Source organism: Eubalaena glacialis, chromosome 7 (genome assembly GCF_028564815.1).
Source record: "Eubalaena glacialis isolate mEubGla1 chromosome 7, mEubGla1.1.hap2.+ XY, whole genome shotgun sequence".
NCBI lineage: Eukaryota > Metazoa > Chordata > Mammalia > Artiodactyla > Balaenidae > Eubalaena > Eubalaena glacialis.
Window position 1 is genome coordinate 3,267,354 of NC_083722.1, and position 27,799 is coordinate 3,295,152.

The following is a 27,799-nucleotide window of genomic DNA, read 5'->3' on the forward strand; positions in this document are numbered from 1 at the left end:
TGAAGGCTGCCTTCCCTTTTGCTGCGAGAATAGCGAGGCATCACCCCTTGTCGGAAGCTCCTTTGGTTTTCAGTTAGGCTTCTCACCTTAGTAGCATCCCGGGTCGCGGAAGATGCCGGGGCCACACCTCCCCACGGTCTTGCTTGCTGGCCCAGCTCTGTGACCTGGCCGGCCTCGGGCACCTCTGAATCCCCGGGGGCAGGAACTCCAGAGATTCAAACTAAAGCACCTGCTGCCTAAGGAGAAAGGGTCTTGAGAGCCGTGTGCAGGGGCTCGTCCGCCTCTGAGGAGACGTGTGTATCATAGGCTCCCGGCCCCGAAGATGGTTGTAGGGTTAATGATCGAAAAGTTTTGTTTGTTTTCTCTCTCTGTCTTGCATTTTTGTTCTTCTCTGACTCTGGGTTGGGGAAGTGAGATTCTGTTGCTGTCTTTTCCACCTCCTTGCGCTCCTCTGCCACTCGTCTCATCCCACCCCCACCCCCTGTTTGATGCCCTCCGTCGTATGATATGGAATTGAACTTTTCTCAAAAGTTTAATGAAAAAACCAAGCGAACAATAGAATCCTTCTGTCTTTCCAAAACAAATCAACTTTCGATCTATAAACTAAGCTACTCTTGTATTCATCCTCCCTCCCCTTTTCCCTATAGCTCGTTTGTCTTTGGTAGAAAATGGATTTGTCACTCCTGCTGAACTTCATCAGTTTAGGATGGACATGTCATCCAGTCGGGTTTTTGCTTGTATATTATGTGTAAGACGTTAGTAATGATACAGAAGAACAATAAACATGTAGGAAGATTTACTCTCCTATTTTCGATTTATGTTAGCATATATGTTAGCAAGAGTTAGTGAGGAGCTATTTAGTAAACATTCTTAAGTGAGTTATGTGTCTGTTAAACATGGCATTAGAAAAATTTCCTGAAGCAAGTTTATGACCATACCTTTTTATAAATTTATTTATTTATTTATTTATTTATTTTCAGCTGTGTTGGGTCTTCATTTCTGTGTGAGGGCTTTCTCTAGTTGCGGCGAGCGGGGGCCACTCTTCATCGCGGTGCGGGGGCCTCTCACTATCGCGGCCTCTCTTGTTGCGGAGCACAGGCTCCAGACGCGCAGGCTCAGTAGTTGTGGCGCACGGGCCCAGTTGCTCTGCGGCATGTGGGATCTTCCCAGACCAGGGCTCGAACCCGTGTCCCCTGCATTGGCAGGCAGACTCTCAACCACTGCGCTACCAGGGAAGCCCAATGACCGTACCTTTTAAACATGAAGATTGCTTAAACCTTAAAAAAACCTTTTTAAGTTTTGAGGAGCAATTAATAATGATGTGACAATAGTGTATTTGAGTGTATGTAGGTGACCTTTCACATGCTTTATAAAGGGTTCTCAGAGTCCAGGAGGCATTACCTCGGTGGGTTAGGGTTAATGCTAAGGTGTTCGAGATGCTCTTCTATAAGACACACACTAACACCTTAACCAGAGAAAAAGAAAGAACAACCCACTGATTGTTCTTGCTAGAGCTATAAGGGTTTCTTAAACTCTTTGTAGTGTGAGTTAACAGGTGATGGTAGTTCAGTTACAAAAACAAGCAGGATCCTCATCTGCCTTTTCTTCCATGGTCTCCATCCTTGGGATCACTAAGCAGACATAGAGAAGATGTGACTAAAACAATGACATTTTCTCATGTAGCTTGTGGGAGCTCACAGTAATTACCTGTAATTTTAAGGTAGCCAGTAGGTTTCCTGTGCACAGCAGCCTAGAAATCTTTTGTATGAACCTAAAAATGAGTGACTAATTATAGGATAGAAAATGAATCAGCTTCGTATGAGATCAAGCAAATTCGCAAGGAGCCATGATCTTAATGCGTCAACACATAACAATTTTTGACTGTTACCAAAGACTTTAGGTTAAACAGGTGGCTATAATGAAGCACAAAACATTGATGAAAAGAGAAGAAAGATCAGAGATTCCATTTGTCAAAATTTTGTCCAAAAGAGATTTTGAAAGTTTGTACAAAGATGATGAATATAAATGATTTGACATTTACTATGATTTTTTTTCTTTAAGAAATAGAACAAACTAAAACATGTTTGGGGGCTTCCCTGGTGGCACAGTGGTTAAGAATCCGCCTGCCAATGCAGGGGACACGGGTTCGAGCCCTGGTCCGGGAGGATCCCACATGCCGCGGAGCAGCTAAGCCCGTGTGCCACAACTACTGAGCCTGCTCTCTAGAGCCCGTGAGCCACAACTGCTGAGCCCGCATGCTGCAACTGCTGAAGCCCGCACGCCTAGAGCCTGTGCTCCACAACAAGAGAAGCCATCGCAATGAGAAGCCCGTGCACCGCAACGAAGAGTAGCCCGTGCTCGCCGCAACTAGAGAAAGCCCGCGCACAGCAACGAAGACCCAACACAGTCAAAAATAAATAGATAAATAAAAACCAAAAATAAAACAAAAAAAACATGTTTGGAGAATATATTGAAGGGAAAGACATGTCCAATACAAACGTTAAAAGTCTGATGTGCAGTAGCCAGCATTACCATCCCAAAGAACCAAGGAAGCACCAGTGTCAAAGAAACCAGCCTGTTGTTTTGTCACCAGTAGCATCGTTCATCATATAACCGATTTCTCAGGGTCGAGTAGATTTAGCAGGTATAAAGTAGGAAGGTTGAGAATCAGTGAGATGCAGAGGGAGCAAACCCGAGGCCTGGTGATGGACTCTTTATCAGGACACTTCATTTTATTTGTGGGAAACCATATTTGATGTACACCATATCATCAACTTAACTCGCTAGACTGTATAGTTTTGAATTACCCTGATTCATTCCCAAATTCATTTTTGTGAATTTTTGGCACCATGGGGTATATTCAAAAGACTGTGAGTGCAATCCTAAAAGAGGAGAAAGTTCTGAGAATGTTTTGTGTTTTCAACAGCCTCTTTGAAGTAAAAAGTTTAGCCTTTTAAGGTCACTACTTGAACCAGCTGACATCCACTTGGCAGGCAGGTGCTTTGAATTTCATGGTCTCATCACCTTACTTGTGGTTTGTATGTAAAGGCCCTATATGCATGTTTATTGAGGAAAGAAGACGGAAGTCAAAAAAGAAAAAAAAAAAGGTCAAAAAAAGAAAAAGAAGTCATCTGCCGCTCTAGCACCCAGATTAACTACCACAAGCCAAGGCCCATCATTCGGGACAGCTTTGTGCATAAATATAGGTAGAAGAGTGGATTATACAGGTCACAGTTATTTCATAAAAATAGAATTATATCCATGCTGTTTAACAGAAGACACATAGAAGTTAACACTGAAGGAATTGTGGAGTGTTCTATAAAAACCTTTTTTATTTATTGGTCCATTTTTTTTTTGCGTTTTTCTTGATTTGTTGGAGTTCTTTGTAATCGATGCTAATCTTTGTTATTCATTTTGCAAATGTTTTCTCATCTGTGTTGTATCCTCACTCTTCATTAAAGATTTTAAAATCTGTAACACAATTACATATTTCACCCACCAAATTAATGAAAATTTACCTTTTAATGCAGTCTTATTTTCCTCATTTTGTTTCTCGTTTAGGAAGTCCTTCCTACACCAAGATCATTATCTTCTATCTTTTCATCCAAAAGTTTTGCTTCTAACGGTAGCAAAAACCTGCCGTTTGTTTTTCTGGTATGAAGTTGGGATCTGATTTGTTTTTTAACTGGATAATCTGCTGTCACCATTTATTAGACTAGTCGCTCTCTCCCCTTCCCGTTTGCCCCTCTGCCGTACGTGAAGTTTTCATTTACGTGTGTGGGTCAGTTTCTTCTTTTCACCTGGTGTTTGTCTTTTCTTGGTCACACACCACACTGTTGTCATCAGTATGGCTTTGTAATAAGTCTTGGAAACTTGCCCTGTCAGGTATCTCGATCTTGTTCTCTTTTTCTGGAAGATGGCTCAGCTGTTCTTCGTAGTGCGTTCTTCCGCTTCCACGTTGGGCTTGGGTTGATGCTGTGTTGCATTCATGGGTTACTCTGTGGCCCTGGAGATGCAGCAGTGGAGCTGACAGATAAAAGTCCTGCCCAAGGAGCTTAGATTCTAGTGGTGGCAGCAGGCTAAGTGGGATACAGCTAGTGCCTTGGGGTGTGGGTTAGTTTTATGTAAATTGTCAGAGAAAGCCTCACTGATAAGGTGACATTTGGGACTTGAAAGCAAAGGAATGCCCCCAGAGGTTGGCCTGTTCTTAGCGAGTTTGGGCAGCAGCAAGGAGGCTGTTGTGTCCGGAAGCAGAGAGGGATGGTACCTGAGGTCAGGGTGGTAGTGGGATCTAGGCAGGCCGTTTGTGGATATGCTGAATACTCCGAGTTTTATTTTTACTGAGATGGAAAGCCATTGGAGGAGTGACATAATCAAAATAAAATTTTTAAAGGGTTGTGCTGGATGCTATATGGAGAACAAACCGTGGCAGGACTAGGAAGGAAGCTGGGAGATTGGTCAGGAGGCTGGCAGAATAACTCGGGCAAAAGATGTTGGTGTTTGAAACCCGGCTGGCGGGATGATGGAGTAGTGAGGAGTGACTGCACTTGGGGTCTGTTTTGAAGGTGGGGCTGAGCAGGATTTACGGGTAGATTGGATATTGGATGTGACGGAAGGAGAAGAAATGGAAAGAACGTGGGGTTTTCAGGCTCGAGTCACTAGAAGAATGGGATTGGCCAATTATTCAGACAGGTGTGACTGCTTAGGGCTCAGCTTTGGTTTTTATCGCGGGGGAGGGCTGGGGGGGTGGATAAGTAGGAGTTGGGCTTTAGACGTGTTAAGTTCGAGATGCCTTTTCGATATCAGGTGGCGGTGTGGGCAGGCAGGGTCTAAAAGTTTAGAGTTTAGGGCATATGCTTCGGCGGGAGATGTCTGTATGTGCATGGATTTTAAAGCCGGGGAAGGATGGAGTCATCCAGGGACTAAATGTAGGTAGAGAAGAGATGTGAAGGTTACATCGCACGGACGTTCTTATATAGAACTTGAGACGAGATGAAGATGCAGTAAAAGAAGAGGTGTGGCCAGGAAAATAGGAGCAAGGGAGAGTGGTGCCCTGGAAGCAGGTGACGAACATTTCAAGAAGGAGGGAATGACTCACTGTGTTCTGTGCTGTCATGGGGACCTAGAATTGACCACTAGATATGGCAGCAGCTGTTTGGGGGCGTGGGCTTGTGAGAGCATGGGAAAAGAGGAATTGGAGGTGATGACTGTAGGCAGTTCTCAGGACCAGTTTTTCGAAAAGGGAACCAGGAGGGCGAGGTAGGCTCCAGAGATTGTTTGCTTTAAGATAGGGGAAATTATAGTATGTTGTGTGATGCTGGGAGAAAGCTAATAGGAAGGGGAAATTAGTGAATCAGGAGAGAGAGGGAGGGAGGGCAGGAGCTCAAATGGGATCCTCTCCCCCTCTCCCCACCTTTTGGTTCTTTGGTATGTTTTGCTACGCACTTTTTAAAAGTTTTTCACAGTCTTTCTTAGATTTATTCCCAGAAACTATAGTTTCTTGTTGCTCTTGTTAGAGAGATCTCTTTAAAGTTACATTTTCTAACTAGTTAATACTTGTGCACAGGGAGGCTGTTTGTGCTTGATCTAGCAACCTTGTCAAACTATTTTGGTTGAAAATTCATAGATTCTTTTGGGTTTATATGTAGATAACTATATCTTGTGCAAATAGGTGAGATTATATTTTTCTTCCTCTTCACATTCATACCTGTTACTTTATCACTTTGGCTGGGACCATTTGGTACGATGTTGAATATCAGTTACTAACAACAAGCATTTTTTTTTAAATTTATTTATTTTATTTATTTTTGGCTGTGTTAGGTCTTCGTTGCTGCGCGCGGGCTTTCTCTAGTTGTGGCGAGCGGGGGCTACTCTTCGTTGCAGTGCACAGGCTTCTCATTGTGGTGGCTTCTCTTGTTGCGGAGCACGGACTCTAGGTGCGTGGGCTTCAGTAGTTGTGGCACACGGGCTCAGTAATTGTGGCTCGCAGGCTCTAGAGCTCAGGCTCAGTAGTTGTGGCGCACGGGCTTAGCTGCTTCGCGGCATGTGGGATCTTGCTGGACCAGGGCTCGAACCCGTGTCTCCTGCATTGGCAGGCGGGTTCTTAACCACTGCACCACCAGGGAAGCCCCCAAGCATTCTTATTTTATTTTTAATTCTGAAAGATCTATAAAATTTTATTATTAAGTAAAAGCTGTAGATAGTTGCTAAGGTACCTTTGTTTAAAAAATATTTATTTTTGGCTGCGCCACGCCTTAGTTGCGGCATGCAGGATCTTGTTCCCTGACCAGGGATCGAACCTGGGCCCCTGCATTGGGAGCGCGGAGTCTTACCCCCGGACCACCAGGGAAGTCCTGCTAAGATATTGTTTTAAAGTTAAAGTTCTGTTATTTCTGGTTAAAGTTCTCTTATTTCTAGCATGTGAGGAGTTCTTAATCCTGAATGGTTAACGAATTGTATGGGATGTGCTTTCTGCATTCATTAGAGATTGTCATTTTACTCCCTCTTTCCTTTTAATAATATATTAATATATCATCTGATGTTAAACCATCCTTGCATTTCTGGGATAAACCCTACTTAGTCACAGTGTATTATTGCATACATTGTTAAATTCTTTTCATAATCAGGCTTATAATAGTTGAAAAGGTAACCAACTTAATATTTTTTCCTATTATGGAACAGTTGCAGAATCCCTGGATTTTCTGTGTTTTGATTTTCTGTTTCTGAAGATTTTGTTTCACTTGCCTATAAAATCTTCTGGACTTCTGTTTCCTTTTAAGATAGGAGAGGAGCTATTTGATTATTCATTAGAGAATTACCTTGTGTTTCTTTATCGGTGTTTTCTATTTCTTAAGTCAATTGTGGCCTAAAGTTTTTTATATTAGAGTATTTTAGGATATTTAAAAACCTATACTGGGTCTATGATTATATACCTTTAACATGCCTTTTGGTTTTTTGTGCCTTTTTCCTTACAGATATTTTATCTCATTTGATTCTTTGGAAGAATCAGTTTTTTATTTTACTGATTCTTTATATCTTTGCTTTCTACTTTATTTCTTGCTCTTTATTTCCTTCTGCCCTCTTGACGTTATCTGGTTCTTTTCCTAGCTTACTGAGTTGAATAGCTCATCTGTTCTTTAATGAAGGCTGTAAAATTACCTTGTAAGTACAGCTTTAGCCACATCATATACGTTTGCTTTATTTTTTAAATCTTCAGTATCTTTAGATTTTTCTTTGTTTATTTAAAATAAATTCACTTATTTTTTTGATTAGGATATTTATTCATATGTTTTAAAATCCAAAAAGTATAAAAAAAATTTACAGCCACAAGGATTTTGTCTTTTTGTTTTTGAGTACTTAAATGTACTTAAATTTAAATATTTTTAAGGTGAAAATCTTTTTCTTTACTATGTGTCTTCTAATTGAATTTACACCATGGCCAGGGAATGGTCTTTATGAAACCTTAATTCTGGAGGTTTCCTCTTGTGATCTTGCAAAAGGGTTTATTTTGGGATTTAGAGTTCATCTTTGCTGTTTATCCTTTTCTTATTTATTTATTTTTCAATTGTCTGTTGGTCTGAGAGATTTTTCTGTATGGATTGGGTATTTATTCTTTTGCTGGTTGGAAGATACAGATTCTTTGTCTGACCTTGTGGTTGCCATTAATTTCTTTAGATTCTGCTTAACTGTTAATCTGAATGATCAAATCATTCAGTGATTTCTTCTGAAATGTGACAGGGACGTAAGTGTTATTTACCTTTTGAGTATATCTACTCCCTGTGTCTTATGCTCATTGAGAATATTTCTATTCTTTTTAATGTACCAGAAATGGGATATATATTTAATAGTTAATTAAGTTTTATATGTCTTCGTTGAGGACATAACAAGGACATAGCTCACCATTAATTCTTCACTGAAATCTCCAACCTCACTTCCACTAGGTCAAGATTATTTTCTAGTATTTGTTTTATCTTTCAGAAATAAACCAACAATTTTTTTTTTTTTTTAAATCACAGGTTACTTAAATTTTCTAACTTCACATTTGAATGCTCGTTTCACTTATCCCTTTCATTCTGTGTGGGCTGACTTTTGCTCCTGAATTGCACCTTACTTTCTTTGCTTTTCTATTTTCTTTTTTGAGATATAATTTGGATACCATAGAATTCCTCTTTTTAAAGCATACAGTTCCATGGTTTTTAGTATGTTTACAAAATTGTACTTTTACCATTATCTAATTTCAGAACATTTCCGCACCTCAGAAAGAAACTCCTTACCCATTGAGTGTCAGTCCCCACCCCTGTAACCCTGCACCCCTGGCAAGCACTAAATCTACTTTCTCTATGAATCTGTCTATACTGCACACTTCATATAAATGGAATTATACAATATGTGGTCTTTGTGTCTGACTTCTTTTCTAATATGCTAATAATTTAGCATAATGTTTTCATGGATCATCCACGTTGTAGAATGTATCAGTACATTATTTCTTTTTATGGCTGAATAATATTCCATTTTGTGACTAGACCACATTTTGACTATTCATTGATTGATGGATATTTGAGTTGTTTCTATTTTGGTGTATGTTATGAGTAATCCTGCAATGAACATTTATATAGAAGTTTTTATGTGGGCATATACTTTCAATTCTCTTGAGTATATATTTAGGAGTAGATTTTTATTACATCTTTAAATGATTATTTTAGTAAGGATTTGAGATAGTAAATTCTTGATATTTATATGTCTAAAGGTAATCTTACTATTGTCACTGTTAATGGCTTTTTAGCTGGGTATAAATTTTATTGGTTGACAGTTAAGATTTATTAGCTTTGCAGCTGATGAAAAAAAATCTGCCCCTCTTTATAAGTCATCTGAGTTTCTGGTAGTTTAAGATTCCTTACCCTTGACAGTTCTGCAGTTTTATTACAGTGGGTCTAAGTGTGGATATGATATACTTTTGATTTGAGGATGTTTGGTCCTTTTAATCTGTGTTAATGCCTTGAGGAATTGTTGTCTCTGTGTTCATAAGGTAAATGGGTCTATAATTTTCTCTCCTGTTTCGTGTCAAGAGTTAGTGCTGGTCTCATAAAAGGAGTTAGGAAGCATTCCCTTCTCTTACTTTCTGAAATTGGTTTTGATTCTTTCGTGAATGTTTACTAGAATTTATCAGTGAAACCATCTGGTACTGAAATTTTCTTCTGTTGAGTTAGGTTATGAATTCACTATCTTGAATGGATATGAAGTTATTCAGAGTTGGTATTTCTTCTTGAGTTTTGGTGTTGTGTCTTTAAAGGAATTTACTTTAAAGTATTGGATTCATTGGCAGATGATTGTTTCTCTGTTATTCATCTCATTTTGGTTTAATTTGCTTTTCTTTTTAGTTTTATAAGATGGAAGTTTAGGTCATTGGTTTAAGACTTTTCTTGTTTTCTAATAACATTTAATGCTATAAATTTCCTTCAAGCCCTTCTTTAGTATATCCTGCAAAATTTGATACGCTTTCATTTTAATCTAGTTCAAAATATTTTCTAATTTCCCTTGTGATTTCTTTGACCCATGGGTTGTTTAGAATTAGGTTGTTTAATTTTCAGATATTTTAGGTTTCACTAGATGTTTTCATTTTGATCTTTAAATTCCATTGTAGTCAAAACATTTTCTCTAGATTTATTTTTTTTGAAATCTATTTAGACTTGTTTTGTGGCACAGTATTTGATCCATCTTGGTGAATGTTCTCGGTGCACTTAAAAAGGTTATATAATTCTTCAGTTATCAGTGGAGTGTTTCATAAATATCAGCTAAATTAGGGTTAATTTGTTATTTGGATCTCCTATATTTGTACTGTTTTTAAAAATCTGGTTTTACCGATTATTGAGGGGTATGTTAGAATCGCCAACTATGAAAATGCATTTGTCTCTTTTCTGTTGTTGTTTCACACATTTTGATGCTCTGTCATTACATGTATGTGTATTTATTATATTGGTATAAGTATACCAATATAGTATTCTGTTGATCTTTTAAAATTATTGTGAAATGTCCCTTTCTGTCTGTAGTAATACTTCTTGAAGTCTACTTTGTTTTATATTAATGTATCCATTCCAGCCTTGGTATATATTTATTCAGCCTTTTAGTTTGTTTCTGTCTTTATAAAGTGCTGCTTTTGAAACTAGAATGTAGTTGGTTCTTGCTTAAAAAAAAAAATCTACCAATCTTTGCCTTTTGATTAGAACGTTTAGTCCATTTACATTTAAAGTAATTATTGGTATGGTTGTATTTTAGGTCTACCATTTTGCACTTTTTTTAGGAAGAGATTATTGTTTGTCTTTATTCTTCCTTGTTTTGGTTTTCATGTTAGTCAAAGTTTAAAATTTTCACTTTAATTTTGCTGTTGGTTTTCTAGCTATATTTCTTTGCTTTTTTGGGGGGGGGGGAGGGCGGTTGCTCTTTAGGGATTACAAGATGCATTTTAGCTTTATCCCAATCTACTTAGCATTGGTATTGAATCACCTCAGGTAAAACCCAGAATTTCTTCAATAGTATATTTCAGTTTCCCACCTCTTACCTTTAGTAGTATTGTCATATGTATTTCATCTAAATAGTTTGTCCTGTAGTATATTTTCATTTCTCCCTCTTATTCTCAGTATTACATTGATTACATTGATATACCTTGTAAACTCATAAGTAGTGTTGTAATTTTTGCTTTAAGCTGTCATCTTTTATAAAGGCTAAGAAATTATATATTACATATATAGTCATCCCTTAGTATCCACTAAGGGATTGGTTGCAGGACCCCCTGTGGATACCAAAATCTGCATATGCTCAAGTTTCTCATATAAAATGGTGTAGTACTTGCATATAACCTGTGCACATCCTCTTTAAATCATCTCTTAGATGACTTATATCTAATACAGTGTAAATGCTATGTAAATGGTGGCCAGTGTGTGGAAAATTCAAGTTTTGCCTTTTGGAACTTTCTGGAATTTTTTTTCCCTGAATATTTTCAATCCACTATTGGTCGAATCTATGGACGTGGAAACCGTGAATACAGAGGACCTACTGTACCCACATAATGACTGTTTCTGGCTTTATTTCTTCCTGTAAACTTCAGTTGCCATGTAGTGTGATTTCCATTCAGACTCAAGAACTTTCTTCAGCATTTCCTGTAGTCAGATCCGCTGGTGATAAATGGTTTTCTATTTGAAAAAGTCCTCATTTCATCCTCAATTTTAAAGAATAGTTTTGCTGGATACTAGAATTCTTGGTTGACAGGGTTTTTGTTTTGTTTTGTTTTGTTTTCCTTCTTCAGCAATTTGAATATTTGGTCCCAGTGTCTTCAGACTTCCCTAGTTTCTTAACGAGAAGTCAGTTTATGTTCTTATCATTATTGTTTTTATTTTCCTGTGTATAATACATCATTTTTCTTTGCCTGATTTCAAGATTTTATCTTTGGCTTTTATCAGTATGACTAAGGTGTGTCTTAGTCGTTTTATTTGTTTTTATTCTGCTTGAGGTATGTTGAGCATTGGGGGATTTTTCAGATGTTGTGTCTTCAGAAAATTTTTTCCTTTCTCTCCTGGGATTCCAGTTAGTGTGCTGCTTCCTGTTGTCACACATCTTTGAAAATGCTATTCATCTTTCAACCATCTCTTTTTCTTTCTTTTCTTCAGATTCTTCTATATTCAAGTTCATTACAGCTGTTAGAAGAAAGCATCAATTTGTTGTTTAGCTAATCTACTGAGTTCATTTTACTGATTGTTCATTTGTTTCTCTGTTGACATTGCTGTATTTGTTTACTCACTGGTATCATATTTTCCTTCAGTCCTTTGAGCATATTTTCCAAATTCGTTGAACTGTTTGTTGGCTGCTTTGAAGTCTCTTAAATCCAACATCTGGGCTCACCTGGAGTCAGCTTCTATTGACTGTCTTCTTACTTGCATATGGGTCAGACTTTACTGTGGTTTTGCTTGTCTAGTTGAAAACTGGACATGTTGTAATGACCCTGGATTCTTGTGTTCTTCTGAGGATTATTGGGGTTTTATTGTAGCAGACAGTTAAATGCTTGGAGTCAAACTATAAATTTCGTTTTTACTGTGATAGGTGTTTGCTTATATATATCTGCTCTGTTCTTTTGTCTTTCCACTGATGTTTCTTTACTCTGGCGCCCTGTGCCTGTAAGATTTGGAAGTTGGCCAAGCATCTCAGTAGAAATGGACTTTCTCTCTCCCTGTTCTTGTCTCTTAGGATTTCTCTGGGTTCTAGCTGATCTGCCAGCTTTGGGCTTTGTGCTCTGACGTTTAGAGCCTTCTGCATCCCTGGCTGAGCACAGCTGGGAAAGGACATCACGTTCATAGATTTGGCTCCATGTTCCTCTTTCAAAAGATTTCTCACTGGTCTCTGACTGCTTTTTCCCCAGGCCGCTGGTGGTTTCCTTTGAGCATATGTGGTTCAGCTGTCAGCCAGGGGTATCAGCATTTTATGCTCTGAATTTGAGTGTCGCTTCTTCTACAGTTCTGGTGCTGTCTGAAAACTCTGAATTTCTGGTTGCTTCCCCAACTCTGAACTCTGATATCCGGCACCTTTAGCTGGTAAGGCTCTGGTTTTTCCAGCCACCAATTTTGCAGCCATAGCTTTGGGGGTTGGGCAGTGCCCTCAAGCCAGAAAGCAGTTCTTACACCTTAGCTTTGTAGTTTTTGAGATTTAACCCTTTCCCTGGCTTTTGTAAGCGCTGTCTTTAGGTAGTTTTTTTTTTTTCCCAATTCATTTTTCATAAATGTTATCTGTGTGTGTTCTCATGACCCCTTCAGTCTTCCTGCCATTACAGAGAATTGACTCTTGGTTTGTTTTGAAGTATTAGGGAACAGTTTATCTGTTTCAAGAGCATGTCTTCCTGTGTGCCTTCATTGCTTGTAGGATCATCCTATTCATCATTCTTTTTTTTTTTTGCTTGCAATATGTTTGTATGCGATTCAACCACCATCCTTTTTCTGTTGTTCATTTTTATTTGAAATTAGTCTCTGTTCGTTAGGAAGGGGGACGGATCAGGAGAGGTTTTCTTAAGGCACAGCTCCAGAGCTCCCTCTTCTGTCATATTTGATACATGGCCTTGTCCTTCGTGGCTCTGTCCTGCCATCCTTACCCTTCAGCTTTCACCTGGCTGAAAGCTCCTCTGTCCATTGCCCCAGCTGTCCTCTCCTGCTCAATTTTTAGTCTATCGCCAGCATTTTTCCTTAGTGGAAAGGAGCTTTGCCTGGTTGGTCTCAAGAACTCTTGAGGCCTAGACAGCTCCAGACCCCTGAGACCTGACTCTGGACTCCATGCTCACCTGTGGATTGAGTGTGCAGAAGTTCCTGCTGCTTCTGGCTGCTGCTCTCGTGGGCCTGCTGTGTCCTCCAGTGGGACCTGCCGATGGTGTTGGCGTTCTCCTGCTTCCATCCGTCAGATGCCCTGTGGCTTCCCTCCTGCACAGATCCTGGTACATCTGAGTCTTGGGGCTTTTGGTGATTTTTCCTGTGGTTTGGGATTTCTTGGCTCTTACTAAAGATTTTGGTATTTTTAGGGCACTGGGGAAGTTGACAACCTCCTGCTGTCTCCGTGCTCCCTTAGTTCCTCTGGTCTTGAGAGAAGGCAGGGCCTTTATTCTGCTTCTAAGGCTGGAATGTGGGTGAGGATTCTCTCCCGTTCTCTCGACAGCTCCCTCCTACAGCCAAGGTCAGTGAAGACAGACACGTTTCCTTACTCTGTTCCCTGGTCACCCCTCTGATTGAGAGTGAAGCCTGGCATCTCGTCTGTACGTGTGGGTCTCTGTCCTCACGTGCCACCTCACGGGCTTTGTCTCCTGACCTTGAGATCACCAGGCATCAGTAGGGCATCATCTGGCTTCAGATTTTGCTTATCTTGCTTCATTGTTGGATTTTCATCTTTATATTCTTCAAGATTTTCTTACTTGCCCGCTTGTGAGTGATGCATTTTAAAAAGTATTTTAAAAATATCTTAACTTAGCTTTGTGTTTCTATGTTTATTGTACTAGAAGGACTTGTTACAGTATTTTGTCCACCATACTGGTGAAAATGAAAATTTCATTTCTTTTTCTTGAAACTTGTCTCTTTTTCCATGACTTGTCTTTCTTGTTGCTTAGCATGCTTTCTTTGCTCTCTTAATCTTTTTAATTTTTGAAATACCTTTGTTCTCTGTGCATGTTCTAAGGGTTTGCCATCGTCTCCTTAGGAAACCAACATAAGTAAGCTCCATAATTTTTGTGAAGCTTGGGTTTTCAGTCACTTAGAGACTCTCAGGTTTAGATAAAGGGGAGAGAAAAAAGCGTAACACTCGCGTTGTTAGTCCTAGGAGAACACAGGTCACTCCCCACATTTCATAGACTCATAGACTATTGCCAAGGACCTTTCTCGCTGTAATAATCTTGCCTGATGCACCCTCTTCCGATGCTACACACGAGGATACAGTAAGTGAGACTAAGAGAGGCTACTGTTGAATTATGACAAAGTGCAAGACTCTAGGACCTTCACTCAGCTATCCTCCCATCCCTGCAAGGCGGGTGGTAATCACCCCCTTTGAGAGCAATTCGTGTTGCAAACACAGACTTTGGTCACCCCATCATGCTTCTCCTGGTCAGCGGTCCGAGGGCCCTGGTCCCTGACACCTGCCGCCGCCTCCCGGGAGGAAGTGATGGCTCAAGCTGTTGGATCTGCTCAGATTTTTATGTTTTCTCCATGATTAGTCTTAGCGTTCCTCTTTCCCCACCCCTGTGAACAGCAAAATAGCCCTCCCTCTGGTCTTTTTCTAGCGTGTTTCTTAGACTTGACACACACACAGGCGGCTGTTGAAAGGGGGAAAAATCTTAGTCTCCTCCCTAGATACATTCTCCATCCCACACCAGTTGTAGACGATGTCTTTCAGTGGCAAATTAACCCTTAAGAAGAGTAATTAGACTTAATGATTGGATTATTTTTTGTAGTTCATCACTTAAATGAAAACACAAAATCAGAAAATTCTGTAGAACTATTGGCCCGTTTAGTGTAAATATTTGTTGCATTTCTGTACCTTTATCTTGTGTGTTCCAGGTTACTCTCCATTCTTGTACTTTTTCTACTTTTTTCCCCTTGTTTCCTCTTCATTCTGCAGTTAGTTTCTGCACATCTGACGCAGTTTTGCACATTGAGTTTAGTTACATTTGTTTTGAATCCGATAAAAGAGGGAGGAGTTGTTCCTAGGAGCTCCACGGTTAACAATGCTAGAATAAGGGTTAAATTAAATTTTCACACTGGACAAAAAATTAGGCTAGACTAGATGGTGCTTTTGAATGGGAATAATGTGTGTAAACCAGCGTCTATCTCAAGACACTAAAACCTATTAATATGCTAATCAGCGAGTGCATTGGCCTTTTTTCCTCTAACCTGACAAGTAAAGTTTGCTTTACTTTTAGAAATTCCCCACACCGAGCGTAATAGCTCCTGTTCATCTGGCTCTCTTGGCAGAGACGGTGGCTGGTTGGTTAAAGGCGACAGGAGCGTGGTGGGTGTGACCAGCCAGGAAGGCGAGGCGGGACGTGCGTGCGTGCGTCGGGCTGGGTCACTGTGCCGCGAAGAGCCACCCGCCGCGAAGAGCCACCCGCCGGTTGTTGGGGGCCGGGGGCGTTTCACATCAAGAGGTGTCAGGAAGTGCGAGCTGGCGGGCTCAGCGAAGACTCCTGCACACAAAGCAGCAGCTGCGCACGCCAGCCCTCAGGTTGCACCGGAGGGACAAGAGGTGGGGCCGACCTGCCGGGCACGCTGACCCGGCCTCACTCCTGGAGGAGGGAGGAGAAGGAAGGAACGCTCCTGGCGGCGACCCTCCAGCGCCCTCTGCTGGCAGAGCCTGACCTCAGGTCGGCCGGGGTGGGGCGGTGGTCCAGCTCTAGGGTCACAAAAGCGGACCAAGTAGTTTTTGTAACTGAGAGACAGTTCGTGTTGCTCCCAGAGTGACCTTTGTAAAATTTAAAACTGTTCCAGCGTTCCCCTACTAAAATAGCTCAGTGGCTCTCAAAATTTAAAAACCGAAGCTTTTAACTTTTTTATTTGGGAAGAATAAAGGAAATGATACAGGAAAGTTGCAGAAATGGGAAAGAGTTCTTGTCTGCCCTCCAGCCGACTTTGTCACCGCAGCACCATTGTCAACGTCAGGGAATTACCGTGGGGACAAAGTGCAGACCCTCCTCAGGCTGTACGTGTCCCCACTCGTGTTCTTTTCTGTTGAGGGTGCAGCGCTGCATTTAGTGGTCACATCGCCGGCGTCTCCTCTGATCTGTGACAGATCCTCAGTCTTTTCCTTGTATCACCCAGACACTTCTGAAGAGCATCTGTAAGTTGTTTTCTAGAATGGCCCTAAATTGGAGTTTCCTGTGTTTTTTCATGATTAAATTCAGGTTAGTACTCCTTTGGGCAAGAATTCCATGGAAGTGACGCAGTGGCCTTCTGTGTTAATCTGCCAGGACCGCCGTCACAGAGTGCTGCAGACCTTTATTCCCTCACAGCCTGGAGGCTGGACGTCCAAGATCAAGATGGTGGCGGGGCTGGTTCTCCCGAGACCTCTCTCCTGGGCTGGTAGATGCCGCCTCCACCTTGTGTCCTCACAGGGTCATCCCTCTGTGCACGCACATCCCGGTGTCTGTGTGTCCAAGTTTCCTCCTCCTGTAATGACCCCAGTCACATTGGATCAGGACCACTCCAACACCCTCATTTTAACTTAATTACCTCTTTAAAGGCCGCGTTTCCAAATACAGTCACTTTCTGAGGCGTTGGGGCTTAGGACTTCAACATATGGGTTTTGGAGGACACAGTTCAGCCCGTAACACCTTCTCAAGAGAGGCATCACACCAGGAGGAGGGGTGTGGGATGTTATCTCACTGTTGCTGACATAATCTCCATCACTTGGTCGAGGCGGTGTCTGCTGGGTTTCCCCACTTTGTAATTAATATGTATCTCGGGGGAGATGACTTTTAGACAATCCAAATACATTTTTTCTCCTTGAACTTTCTCCCAGTCACTCTAACATTCCATTGGTGAGTCTTGTCTGCAGGAGTTTACCTGATAGTAGCTTCTCCTTTTTTTCCATTTATTTATTGGAGTTTTTCTGTAAGGAAGAGCTGTGGCTTCTTCCCTGTATATTCACTCATTCAGTGATGTATATTTTTATGGAATCACAGTTTAAAAAAATTCAGTGGGTTATAATCTCATACGCTTATTTTGTTAATCAGGTGATTCTAGCTTTGGCCACTGGAAACTCCCGTGTCCTTTTGTGGAGTTCCCTACCCCCGCTTTGGAGCATGTCTTTATTTTCAGCCACCACAGCGTGCTCAGGGCTCATCTTGAATTTTCCTTGCCCCGGCCGTGGAATCAGCCACCTCTCCAGAGAGCCCCGCTTAGTGTCATTGGAGAATGGCAGTTAGAAACCGAGATCTGGCCACTGGGCGTGCTCATTGCCACCGACGTGTCATTGCGTCTGGGCCCTCCTCGTGGACAGAGCTGTGGAAATACACGTGTGTTCGTATACCTGCCCGCGCGTACCTACACATCTTTATGTCGGTCTGTCTGTGTCTGTACTGACAAAACAAGGGTTCATGTGATAACCTCCATTTCCAACCCAACAGCATGCTATTCATTCTAACTGCCCTCCTTTCCTTATTTGCAACTTCTTTCTCCAACGGTCAGAAATCTGGTCCTCATTGTCTGTTACACGTCTACTCAACTCTTGTGTGCACATACGTGTGGTTTCAGAATTGCTAACGGGAACCTTCTGAGAACAGCTTTACTAACCAGGTCAGGTGCCAGTGGACTCTGGCCCACGGGCCGAGTCCGGCCCGCTTCCTGTTTTTGTGAATACAGTTTTATTGGAACACACCTGCCCATTTGTTTCTGTGTTGCCTGTGGTCCTTGCTCAGTTCAGTGGCAGAGTTCAGTAGTTGCAACAGAGACCATATGGCCAGCAGAGCTGAAGATATTGACTGTCTGGCCCTTTGTAGAAGTAGTTTGCCGACTCCTAAACTCCGTAGTTTTTGTGTACGGTTCTTTTTGTCTTAAGCTGTACGGAGTCCCAGTAAAACAGTGTGTTCCAAAGTTACCTTTTCCTTCCGCCTCCGCCTGGATGGTTGATCATTTGTAGTATAGGTAGGTTCACTTGTTACAGCTTGTGTTCCATTTGGGTTGCCCCACATCCCATCAGTAGTTCATTTTCTATTCGGGGGGCATGTAAAACATTAGGCTCTAGCAGTGAGGGCTGTACAAAGAGGTGCCCACACAGCGCCCCTTGCGCCTCATCCCCACTGCCCCGTTCCCACGTCATGCTCTCCACTCCTTTCCCCCCACCCTCTGTGGGTGGCCAGTCTCTTTAGTTTCTGGTTTGTCCTTCAGATTTTTTTTTTTTTTTTTTTTGGACAAATCAGATACCTGTGTATTTTCCTGCATCCTTTTCTTTCTTACAAGAAGACTAGCATGTTATCCACACTCTGCCTTGCGTTTTTCACTTACCAGTCAGTCTAGGGAATCACCGCAAATCAGTTCATACAGATCATCCTCATTTTAAAAATAGCTGCATGGGAACAACACCGTGGGTGTACCGTAGTTTATAAAACCACTGTCCTGTGTGTGGCGTTTAGAATCCTTCCAGCATTTCGCACCCGAAGTCAGTGCTGCAGCGAGTAACCGTACGCGTGTGTGCTTTTACGCTGTTGGGGGTCTGCCTTCAGTGGGGGCCCCTGGAGGTGGGGTGTTGCTGGCTCAGGAGTGCAGGCGTAGTTTCATCAGCTCTGGCCAGACTCTCAGGAACGTTGTCCCAGTTTGCACCCCCAGGGTCAGGGTATGAGAATGGCCGATTCCCCACAGTCTGACCAACTGAGTGTACGTGTTGTCATCCTTTCCCCTAATTTGATAGATGTTATCTCTGTTTTTAACTTGAATTTCTTTAATAGTGAGTTTCAGTATGTTTTCGTATGTTTGATCTGTTTCATGTCTTTTCATGACATCTTATATGTACATTGATGTTTTCATATCTTTTTGTGTGAATTGCCTGTTCAGGTTATTTTTCCCGCTTTTCTATCGGATTTTGGTTCTATGTCCTTCAGTTTTTAAGAGTTTTTTTGTGTGGTAGGGGTGTCATCCCTTGGTGATATTTTGTTGCGTGCCCCCCTCACTGTCTTTTGACTTTGTGGGGTTTGTTTCTGCCTTCGTGACTCCCTCTTGCCCCCGGGATGATGCTCTCATTCTCTCTCACACACACACACACATACACGCACACACATACACACAGTTGCTCACCCTCTGCTGTACCCTGTTTGCAGCGAACACTTTCTAACAACTACTCAGCAACACTCACCTCAAAGGTCAGTTCCCAGATGATTTCTCCGCTAGAATGAGTAAGTTTAAAGAAAGAAAGTATCGTCTGCCTTTTCAGAGGTGCTGCTTTTTAAGTTCGATCCTCATAGCACCCTTTAATGGCTGTAACTGTGCGACCAGGACCAGTTGAGTAAGTCAGAGTTTCTTTCAGATTTCATCATTGCCGTGTCTGTACAGAGTGATTCACCGCTAGACTTGAGACTTTTTCCCCAGTTAATTTATTACGAGTTCACGAATGCATTTCCACCAAAGTCTCTTTTGGCCCCAGTATGGAATAAAATTGACAAGTCCCAGTGTGAACTTGAGTGGCCACTTGCGCACATCTGGTTATCGCAGAGAGCTCCTCCAGTGAGCAGTGAGACGGCTGCTCGGCGCCCAGTGGGGCGGCGGCTGCCTCACACCGTCTCCCGAGAGGCCGGCCGTAGAGGCCGGTTTACCTGGAGTTCGTGGAGCTTCGGACTCAGGTCCCCTCACTTGCCAGGGCCAGGCCTGGAGACATTTTCCTGGTTGTCATTATAGAAGGGACCTTGCTGCATGCTCGTTAACTCTTCCGTAGTTACGAAGGATTTCCTCTGGAAGGATTAAGTAGCAGGAATATTCGGTAGAGATGAAGCACGGTAGGCCATGCGAAAAACGCCTGAATTATGTTGCGTAGATGCTACTTCAGATAAAAATAGCAGTTGTTTATTTTTAATAAGCTGACTAGACTTAAAAAAATTTCAAAAGAAACAGAACACCTGATTTATTTATTTATTTATCTTTTAAACATCTTTATTGGAGTATAATTGCTTTACAATGGTGTGTTAGTTTCTGCTGTATAACAAAGTGAATCAGCTGTATGTATACATATATCCCCATATCCCCTCCCTCTTGCGTCTCCCTCCCACCCTCCCTATCCCACCCCTCTAGGTGGACATAAAGCACCGAGCTGATCTCCCTGTGCTATGCGGCTGCTTCCCACTAGCTATCTATTTGACATTTGGTAGTGTATATATGTCCATGCTACTCTCTCACTTCGTCCCAGCTTCCCCTTCCCCCTCCCCGTGTCCTCAAGTCCATTCTCTACGTCTGCATCTTTACTCCCGTCCTGCCCCTAGGTTCATCGGAACTTTTTTTTTTTTTTTAGATTCCGTATATATGTGTTAGCATACGGTATTTGTTTTTCTCCTTCTGACTTACTTCACTCTGTATGACAGACTCTAGGTCCATCCACCTCGCTACAGAACACCTGACTTAAATTAGCGTTTGTAGGAGTACCTCTGCAGTAGGGACGGGCTGTCACCACCCGCTTAACAGTTAATTTCCCCCCCGCGGCTGCTCGTCGGGCCAGTTACCGAGCATCACCGGAGGAGCAGAGCGGCCGGCGTTGACCTGCCCTGTGAACTTACCGCCGGGAGAGCCCTGGAATCCAGTGCCTATCCACGCCGAAGCGGTCTGTGTGGGTTTTTTAAAACCAGCTTTTAATTCCACAGCACTTAAGCACATTGTTCTTAGACAATAAATGACAACATTATAAATAAGGCCGAAGCCCCCTTTTACCCCTGCGCACGATCTCGTTCCTGTTTTCTCCCCCCCGCCCCCTTCCCAGCTCAGTAACCCCTGGCGTCAGTGTCCTCGGGAACCTTCAGAGCATCTGTGTGCCCTCGCTCCGCTCAGTGGTCCACAGACCCGCAGCGTCAGCATCTCGTGGAGCCGGTTAGAGATGCAGACGCCTCGACCCTGGAGCCAGAACCTGCCTTTTAACAGGACCCTTAGGTTTTTGTACCGTGCGATTTTGTATACGTAATGATGATGAGTGTAGAAAACGCTGCCAGTGTGTGCTTAAAATTTACACCAGTGGTCTAATGCTGTAACTTTTCTCCATCAACAAGATGCCCTAGAAGCGCCGAACGGTCTCTCCACCGTGGTGTCCGGTAGGCCCGTCTCCCTAACCTTCCCTCTGTGCCGCCCTTCAGGTCACCCGTCATTTCCTCCTTGAGGGACCCTGAGCTTGTTTGCAGCTCTTCGTTCTTCTGAGACGCCCAGCTTCGCAGTGAACTCTCCAGGGTGCTGTGTCTTATGTACACGAGCCAGGAAAATAACTGGATGGAAGGGTGTGCGCATTTTTAATTTAAAATTGCCCTCCAGAGCGGTTGTATCAATTTGATTTTGTTTTGGTGGCCAATTTGCATATCCTTTATTCTCTGTAACATTGTTTTAATTACTGCAGCTTTATATGTTTTCACATCAAGTCCCATCTTTCTTGGGATTCAAAATTATAATGGCTTTTGAAGAAATTTCACACGTGTCTTCTATAGGAAATTTAAAGTCAGCCTGTCAAGTTTTGTGAAAAATTCTATTGGAGTTTTCATGGCAGGAGATTGTATTGAATTTCTGGATTAATTTGGATTAGATGTTGGAGCCTTCTGCTGTTCATTCCTGAACATGGTATTTCTCTTTATTTTAGCCATAAGTCCTTCAGTTAAGCTTTATAGTTGTTTGTGTACGTGTATATGCATTTACGTACGTGTGGGTTGTGTGTGGTAGTTTTGTTTATTTTCTCTTAGGCTTATTCTTAGGTAATTTTTCTAGCTAATATGAATGGGATCTCTTAAAAGATTGTTTTTTCATTGATTGCCAGCCTGTAGGAAAATCACCGGGGTTCTTTGGTATGTTAATCTTGTACCTGGTTCTTCTAGACACTAATCGTTTTAATTATCAGTTAGATCACCGGGATTTTCTGAGTAATTATGGTTTTATACTTTTCCCCTAGTATTTATACATGGATTTCATTTTCTCATCTAAGGTGGGCTGAGGGCTTCCTGGGCAGTGCTGAGTAGTGGCAGCAGGACAGGTGACACTGCTGTCGTTCTCTTCACTTACCGGGAGGGCTTCTGATACATCACTGTTACAGTATGATGGTTTATGGGAATATCTTGCAGTAGATATTCTCCTATCCAATTTTTTTGGCTAAGAGGTCTTTATTACTTGCTGAAATCACGAATGAGCTTTAATTTGCTGGCGTGCTTTTCCAGCATCTGTTCATATTGTCCTGCTTCTCCTGTATCTGATGGCAGGGACGGATGTTCTCATACCGAGTTCTCCTGCTACTCTTGGGACACCCCTCTCCCCTTGTTCACCCTTATTCTTCTGCCCCTGATGGATTCAGTTTGCTCCCTTATTTGTTTAGGAAGTGTAAATCTCTGCTGTAAGTGAGATTAACCCACCTTTTTCCCCCCCCTTTGGGCCGTTTTGGTTTGGTTTGGGTATCAGTTGTTGTTAGAATGTAATTATTTGTTTCTTGATTTTTCTTTGGTGGAGTTTGTCTTAAAGTTTCCCTCTCAGAATTGTTGGTGCTGTGATGTACTTTTTTTTAAAAATATTTTTCCAGAATTAAAGCCCATTGATTTTTTAAAAAAATGTTTATTTATTTATTTATTTTTGGCTGTGTTGGGTCTTCGTTTCTGTGCGAGGGCTTTCTCTAGTTGCGGCAAGCGGGGGCCACTGTTCATCGCGGTGCGCGAGCCTCTCACTATCGCGGCCTCTCTTATTGCGGAGCACAGGCTCCAGACGCGCAGGCTCAGTAGTTGTGGCTCACGGGCCCAGTTGCTCCGCGGCATGTGGGATCTTCCCAGACCAGGGCTCGAACCCGTGTCCCCTGCATTGGCAGGCAGATTCTCAACCACTGCGCCACCAGGGAAGCCCTGTGATGTATTTTTTATATCTAATAGCAATGAGCAGTAACTCTGGCAGGTCTGTGCAGCACTCACATTATTTTCATTTCCACTTTTAGTTAAAATTATTCTTAGCAAACTTTTGGGAACAAAACATATTTCCCGAAAATGTTGGAGTAATAAGTGTTCTTAAACTTTGTGTAAACAACTGTTTTTATATTTAGTAAATTATTTTAGAGTCGAAATCCTGAGGGAAGAAACAAGCTTTAAGTAAATGACTTGGACCTCTCAGAAAAGGAAACCGAACAGAGGTTTGACCGTCCTGTTGAGTTATGTGCACAGCTAACCAAAGAAGTCACGGGAACTTGTAACTTGAGGAGGTTCTACTTCAGGTAGCTGCGAGGGTTTACAGTTATAAGAGTAGAGTTAACAGACAGATTTGAGGTTGAGAAGAGGTCCCACAGATCAGCCCTGTGGGCTCCTGTCGGCGTGTGGAGTTGGCGTGAACGCGTTGGAGAAGGGATCCAGCCAGGCTTGGTGGCCGCTCTCTCAGCCCCGTGCGTCACCAGCGTTCCCAGTTTTCCCTGCTTGTGACTCGGCATACCGCCTCCTCAATCTCAAAGTCAGGTTTGTAGCCTGTCAGTAGGGACTCGAGTTTTAATAGCACCCACTGAGATCCCAGGAATAACAAATAATTGCATCTGGAAAAGAGGGGCTCTTTGTTTCCTCAGCCTCCCACGTGACCTTTCGGAACATACGTGCACGTGTATGTGCGTCTGTATGTATTGGAGAGCTAGGACTTTGAAATATTCACCAGAAGTTCATATAAATCTGCTTTTTCTTCTTGAATTTAAGTATGTTTTATGTATGGTTACATGGTCACTTGGTATATAATCCACCTGCCCTATCTCTTTTGAGAGCCTTCTGGTTTTTATTCCTTAGTATGGATATACTGTAACTTATTTAGCCATTTCTTTGTTGATAGTTAGATTATTTACAGTTTTTCAAATAGACTACTGGGTCAAAAAGTATACACGTTTAAACATCCTGTGCATTACTAGGCTGCCTTCCAGATAATCTGCTTGTTTGCATTCGGATGGAATGTCTGTTTTCCTGTATTTGTATCGACACTGGTTATTATCAGCCTTTCAGTTTTGCTAATCTAACGGACAAAAATTGGTATACAGTTGTCTTAATAGTGAGATTTAATGTATTTTTCTTTCTTTGGTCATTTTAATTCTTTTTCTTTTCAAGGCATGCTCATGCTAGTGTTTTATCAGTCAGTAGGCACTCTTCGTGCTGTAAGTAGCAGTCCTGTGTTAGCAGTGCTTTTCCCTTGTCTGCTACCAATTGTAACTTTTAAAAATACGTATCTTTTGCTCTACAGAATGTTTTTATTTTGATAGCTCTTTCTCTCTTTTTTTTTTTTAATGACTGCTGACTTCTGTGTCTTGGTTAAGAAGTCCTTTCCTATGTTGACATTATAAACACACTCCTGTATTTTTTCTAGAAATTTTATAGTTTTATTTAGTTTATCCTATTGGGGAATATTATTGTTTACAGATTGGGGACGTAGAGATTGAACTTGAAATTTTTTTCCTATGAAATAGCCGGGAATATTATTGTTTACAGATTGGGGACGTAGAGATTGAACTTGAAATTTTTTTTCTGTGAAATAGTCGGTTGTCCCAACACTATTGAATTTCCCACTTGAAAATGCTACCGAGTAGCATATAGTAAATTTCCATAAATTTCTGAACTTTCTGTTCAGCTCCACTGAATACTTGATCTATTCTGCAGCAGCATCACAGGGTTTTAATGATGATCAAGGTGTAGTATGTCGTGATAATCTGGTGGGCAAGTCTCCCTCAGCTTGGTTCTTTTGGGTCTAAATTCTCTTGGGTATTTTTGTGTATGTAGGTTCCTTTTAAGAGTTTTATTTTGGATTTTGTACGTAGTAAAGGGGCTGTGTTTTACATTTCACAAAGGTAAAAATATGAAGATCCCTGAGAAATTAATACTTACCCAAGATTTATTATTTCGTGTGCTACTTACTGTTTTAAGTGCTTTGCAAATATTGTTACAGGAGAAGCAGTTAGACCTTCATTTCTCAGTGAGCAAAAAGTTAGCCTGCCTTCATGACTGTGGTGAGAAGGCAGTAACCAGCAGAGACAGCGTAGATCTGAGATGGACCACTCACGGTTCCCACCACTCGACACGCGCACACCCAGGTCGCATTCATCCCCGCCGTGCACACACCCAGGTCGCATACATCCATGTTTAGTATGGCTGGCATTACAGATTTGTGTCCTGCTTTTTACAAATCACGAGCATAGTGATACATGAAAAAGAGGATGTCACGTATGGTGTGACCAGGAGTACATGAGAACCACCCAATTTCAACTAGAGCCTTTTTTTTAACTGAAGTGTAGGTGATTTACAATATTGTGTTTGTTTCAGGTATACAGCACAGTGATTCAGTTTTACGTGTATACATATATATATGTATACATCTCTATTCTTTTTTTTTTTTGATGCTTTTCCATTATAGGTTATTACAAGAGCCTTTCTAATACTCAAGCATAGAACTGTGTGCTCTTTCCCTAAAGATATCTAATTACAGTTACACAGTTATAATAATATCATGACCCACTCTCTGATCCCCCTCCCCCTATTAAGAGGGTTTAAAAAATTTTTTAAATACGGTGAAATTACTGGATCAGAAGCCATGAACAGTTTAGCTTTTATTGGAGTCAACTGTTCACTCCCACCAAGGTCATCCCGGTGTTTCCTTCCCTGCATGGGGTATTACACACCAAATAAAATTAAAAACATAGCTCACAGATGGAAGAGTGTTATCTTTTAATTTGAGTTTCGTACCTAAGTGGCTTTGAAATGTTTGTTAGCCCTTTTGTAGTTAGATTTCAAAAAATCACTTTCTGTTAACTTTTTAAAAACTCTTTATATTAAAGTGGCAAATGCATTTTTCACCCTTTGTGGCAAATGTATTTTCTCAGTTTATTTTCTTTGTACCTCTGTGCTTTTTATTTATCTGAGTTTTACTTTTTAAAATGTAATCAGGTCCGTTGGTCTTTTCTCTTTACAATCTGAACAGTGCAGTCCAAGTGCAGAGTTAGCATTTTTATCATTTTAAACCTTTAAATGTATAATTTATGTGTTGGGAGTTATTTTGCCCTGTGTTGTTTCTTCACAGTCTGAATCTCGCAATCAGTTAGGCGGTATTTCCAGGATTATTTATGACTCATCTTCCCCATTTACTGAAGTTTAAATTTCTGTGTGTACTAGGGTCTCTTCTGGACCGCTGTGCTTAAACCAAGCCGAGGCGGATTTATCTGTGTAGTCCCATTTCTTGGGACAAAGCATTCCTCTAAAGGAACTTTGAAAGAGTATCTTTTTTATATTAAAAATGTTTATTTAAGTATCGGTAACTTGAAGGCTACTCCTGAAGTTCCATTTTCTCAGCCTTCATCTCCTTGAGTAGTGTAGTAGCTAAAAATTAACATTTAAAATAGAAAACACCAAGGAAAGGAGGGGGTGATATAAATGATATCGATAAACCTTTCTAAGAAAGATCATTTGTTCCTAGGAATGGAGGGATTTCTGAAGCCTTTGAAGGAGGTGTGAGACCATACTCCTGTGCACCGTATGATGTGTGTACGGTGTGCAGCTGAGCTGGGCGGCCATGTCTGTCCTTGCGGGGCTCTGGTGGGGGAATCTCTCTTTCTCCAGCATAAACTGAAGGTTGGAGGCGTGTTTGTGAGACCCGGAGGGTTTACTGACCCTGAGCACTAATTTATTTGTCTTCCATGAGTAAGCGGATCTTTCTTTCACCGGCTCCCTGTTTCTCCTACTTTATCTGGGGGCTTTTAGCACCACACTCACTTTTCTTCTTCCTCCTGAAGGACTTGTAATCCTTAGTAAAAACACTAAGCTGGGAAGGTATCAGAGCCAACTCTTAGCACAGGCTGTTAGCATTGCAATCACAGGTTTGAAAACCATGTTACCTTGGCTGTCATCCTTTCACCAGGTGGCTGGAACAGAGGCTCGGGGACTATGTTTGTTTTTATTTTTATTTTTCCCCAGGGACTGATCTCCTCCTGCCTTTAAGTCACACGTTGTGGTGACGGTTACCGAGCGTGCTGTGTGGCTGCCCTATTCTCTGTGTCGGTCCCTACGAATTGGGAACGCTTCCCCCAAACCCCCAGGAAAAGGAGTGCTGGGAGTTTGAGTATTGTCCTTAAATCTAAATCTATGTATACCTTGATAATCAAGTACTACCTGGATGATTTTTTAAGGTTTTCTGGGTTTTTTTGTGTATAGCTCTACAGAATTTTGTTTAAATAGAGGTGTTATTTGTGTGCGTTGGATTTAGTGTTTTACAATAAATCTCAATCATATGTTGAGATTTGATAGTGCTTTGTTTATAGTCGATTCATAGAAATACATAGAAGTACTTATAACTTTTAATCCTCTAGAGCGTCCTTTGCAAAGATGACTTTAGACAACCTCAGTGTGCAAGCTGGAAGGTGACCTGATCTTTTCCCAGTTCACCATCGGACACATGGCTGACTCTGAAGCAGGGAGGTCGAGGGGTTTGCCCAGAGTCACGCTGGTCAGGCGGGGACCCGAGCCCAGCTCCTGGGACGTCCACTTACCAAGGTGTCTAGCAGATAGTTGTGGCTTCTGCCCCATTTCTCTCTGATTTATCAATAACCTGCAGGTAGGGGGAACTTGCTGTTTGCTGGGCCT

General features: G+C 41.7%; 1 protein-coding gene across 1 annotated transcript in view; it reads left to right on the plus strand.

Annotated features, from left to right (window-relative positions):
* Positions 1-27,799, plus strand: part of CDYL (chromodomain Y like) — a 151,668-nt gene that overhangs the window by 10,726 nt on the left and 113,143 nt on the right. The window lies entirely within an intron of this gene.